A 4,036-nucleotide genomic window follows, 5' to 3' on the forward strand; every position below is an offset into this window, starting at 1 on the left:
TATTCCAATTTGACCTCATTTTAGCTTCGTTATATCTGCAAAGAACCTATTTCCAAAAAAGGTCGCATATGCAGATACCAAGGGATAGGACTCGAGCAGATTTAGGGGGTAGGGGTGGTGGGAGATAGAATTCAACCCTCAACAGATATGTAGAGTTAGGGGGATACAATTTTGGTGAAAATATTCTGGATAGAGGGGACAGAATTTGCAAGGGCATCTCCAGAGGCAGGAGGGTGTGGGTTCAAGGAAACAGGAGAATGTGCTTCTCTGATGAGGGTGAACAGTTCTTAGAATGTAACTCAGCCAGGCAGAACACACAGTCTCCAGAGGATAGGCAGAGGAGGACCTCAGGCCTGGAAACGACCCCTCCACACATCCAGGGTGGCAGGTGTGGGCCATGGTTTGTGTGAGCCCCAACAGTCTCCCTCTTCATGTCTAGGACTTCTCTCTCAGAACACTGGGAAGCCAGCCAGGGTTCTCCCACAGTGAGAACTACTATGACTGACTACTGTTTTAGAAAGTTTTTTCCAGCTTGACCAGAGTCAGTCCTAAAATGGGGAGCTGAAGTCTAAGGAGCTGTGGGAAGTAGTCAAAGCAGGTCTTGCCACAGTAGTCACAACCTATTTGCACTTAACTCTTGCAACTTACACCTTGCAGGTGCAGCCACAAAGGGGAGGATGTGAGAAAATTAATTCATGTCACTTAAAAAACAATCAAAATGCATTTTGTGTCTGACCTCTCTATTCTTGATTGGTGATTGTGTATACTCTTACACATCTATTGCCTGGCAGCTTGTATCCCCTAAACTAGGGTTCTGTATTCTATGGGCCTCTTAAGGAATTTTGGGGGGGGGGCAAATGGTTCTTTACCAATCTGAGAACCTCATTTTCATGGAAGTTACCCTCTATAGAATCTATAATGGAGCCCAATAACAAGAATATCAAAGGGACTTCCTACTGCTTCCAAATAGCCTACTGCCCTCTCTCCCTCAGAAACAGACTTGGGTGCAATATTACAGCATTCTGTGCTGAGGCTGACCCCCATTTGTCTTCAGTCTAATAAAGTATTTTCTAAGCCATCACTTCATTTGAGTCTCAGGATAATTTCATTTGATATGAGACCCTCATGCCCTACAGTAGGCAGGAACCCTGGGAAAAGTCCCCATTGTGGACTTGGAGGTGCTGACTTTGTGGCCTATCTTTACCTATGTGCTTTCAGTGTCATTGTGTGTGTGTGTGTGTGTGTGTTTAAAGATTTATTTATTTATGCATACAAGAACTAGGATACAGGCCAGAGGTGTGGGGGGTGAGAGGATTCACCGGACACAGAGTGGGGAACAGAACAGGCAGATTATTGAAATATACTGCTGACGGAGCAGTGGGAGGGACAGGAGAGGTCTGCTGCGCCATGTGGGTAGTTCTTTGGCGTCTGGGGATTGAACTCATGCTGCAGAGGCTGTGGATAGCTGTGCTTAACCCCCTATTGTGTTTTTTTTTTTTAAGATTTTTTTTTCCCATTTATTTTTACGCATACAAGATCTGGGGTATAGATCAGAGGCGTGTGTGTGGGGTTGACCGAGAGATTCACCAGAGACAGATTGGGGAGCAGAACAGGCAGATCTACTGAAATACACTGCTGAGGGGAGCAGCGGGGGAGACAGGAGAGGTCTGCTGTGCCATGTGGGGGAGAGGTCTGGTGTGGGTCAGCTCCCTGGCAGGGAGGTGGTGGGGGAGGGTCCGAACTCATGTTTCAGTGGCTGGTGATAGCTTGATAGCCCTGTGACTTTAACCCCTGAGCCACCAAGGAGGCCCTGCTTTCAGTGTTTTTGTGTATAAACTCTAGGTAAGCTCACAAAACTATTTTGAAGTTTCATTAATGTTGGTGAAAGCATTTTGCAAACTGTGCAGCACTGTCCAAATGTTATCCAATATATCCAATGACATATCGGTCTTGATATGTCATTGAGAAGGGTTCCCAAGTTCTGCTAATGAAATCCATGAGGACAAGAGCAGGAGATACAGTGAATTTATGCCCTCAGAGGCAGATGGGGCAGAACAAGGCCTCAGAGGCAGAAAAAGGATAGAAGATAGTAGTGTGTTTACAATAATTGTTAATTGTATGTTAATTATTCTTTCTCATTGGCATGGGTGGTTTGGTGAAGGGTGAATGAAACATATGCACATATGGAAAACAAAATTGTAACCCTGCCCAAAATTAAAAAAAAAATCATAAATGAAAAGAAAAAAAAAGGAATTTATGTCCAGTGGCTACACTTAGGCTATTTGACTTTGAATTTAATTGCCTGAATTACCTTCAGTGCTTGCCATCAACTCCTCTGAGCTGCATCTCTTGCCCTTATTTCCAGTAGGTGGGTGAGGGCTGGTGGATGGGGGTGTGGTATTTCTTAGGGACTTCTCTGCAAGCTTTATAGCCAGATTTCAGTGACATGACCAAGATTATAGGGAGATATGTGAATTCCAGTTTTGGACGGTAGCCTGGAAATGAACCAGAGGACATCTGCGTGTGGATACCATACCTCTAGCTGACTGATACCTTGGGGGGGGGGGGGAGGAGGGAGGAGGGGGACGGGTGTGGTGCAGTTTGGCGAAATCTTCATATTTTCTGAAGTTTATTTTTCCCCCAAATGTGAAACTGTCACATATTCATTCACATGGCTGCTCTACTGGCGAGCTGGACTAGGGAGGCAGCCTTGGGTGGTAGCTCTGGGCTTCCATTTTCTCATTTCTAAACTGATGATGGTACCACCTTCCAGAGGGCTGTGAGGAGAAAACGGAGTGCCCAACCCCCGAACGGACCTGGCTGCAGAAATATAGCAGGGAAACATCAGCCGCTTGTGATCTGTTGCTATTTGGTCATCTCCAGGTACTCAGATTAAATGGAATTACGGGATTAAGCAGGCCTTTCAAGTTTGGTGGTCAAGAAAATATTAAAGGGTTTTGTATCAGAAAAAAAGGAACTAGCCCACTCCCCAACACCTCATGGCGACACATCTTTTTAAAAATAAGTTTCAGGGGCTTCCTTGGTGGCGCAAGGGGTTAACACTCAATCTATGAAGCTATCCGCAGCCACTGCAGCACGAGTTCTATCCCCAGCCAGGGAGCTACCCAGTGGCGCAGCAGACATCTCCTGTCTCGCCCGTTGCTCCCCTCAGCAGTGTATTTCAGTCCATCTGCCTCTTCTGCTCCCCACTCTGTGTCTGGTGAATCCTCTTACCCCGCAACACCTCTGCCCTGTACCCCAGTTCTTGTATGCGTAAATAAAATCTTTAAAAAGAGTTTCAGCAAAAATTAATGAACTAAATGTAAAAACGAGTACTCGAAAGTATAATGCGATTTTAATTATCAAGATGGTGCCAGACAACCGAAGATTGGGGAACACCGTAATGGCATAGCTCTTCCCGTCACATCCAGGCCCAGCCAGGTCCGTACCAGACACACCTGCGGACTCCGCCGCGCTACGCTTCCGGGGGTGGGGGCGGGGCGGCAGAAAGGGCGGGAGCGCGGGGCCCTGCGGGCACCAACATTAATTAAGGGCTAGGCGGGCTTCGCCCGAATCTCTCCGGGCCGAGCCTTGCCGAGGGCCTCGCAGGACCCTCGGCGCCCAATCTCCACGGCTGGCTTCGGCACTTGGAGCCAGCGACTTTGTTTTGCAAGACTTCCGAGAGCGTTTCCTCTTTTGGGAAACGTAATGGTTGACACTGCCCACGCCGGGCGGACGCGCACTGGGGAGAAAGACTTCGGCCTCAGAGGGCGGAAGGTGCGCCTGCAGCTCCTCAGCCGCTGTGCTTCGGCTGCCGGCAGCTCGAGAGGAGGCCTCGATCAGGCCCGGCCCCGGGTAGCCACGATAAAGGACCCTACTCGCGCCGGTTCTAAAATGAGGACAAAGCCCGCCCGCTTCTAGCATGCGCGAGACCCTGCGGCCAATAGGACGCCGGTGCAGGGTTGAATGATGTGAGGACGCAGCCAATAAGCATGCATCTTGTTGCGAGGTGGGCTTGGCTCCGGCGTTATAAAGA

This window comes from Talpa occidentalis, unplaced genomic scaffold (genome assembly GCF_014898055.3).
Source record: "Talpa occidentalis isolate TD23 unplaced genomic scaffold, MPIMG_talOcc4v2.1 talOcc4.9, whole genome shotgun sequence".
Lineage (NCBI taxonomy): Eukaryota > Metazoa > Chordata > Mammalia > Eulipotyphla > Talpidae > Talpa > Talpa occidentalis.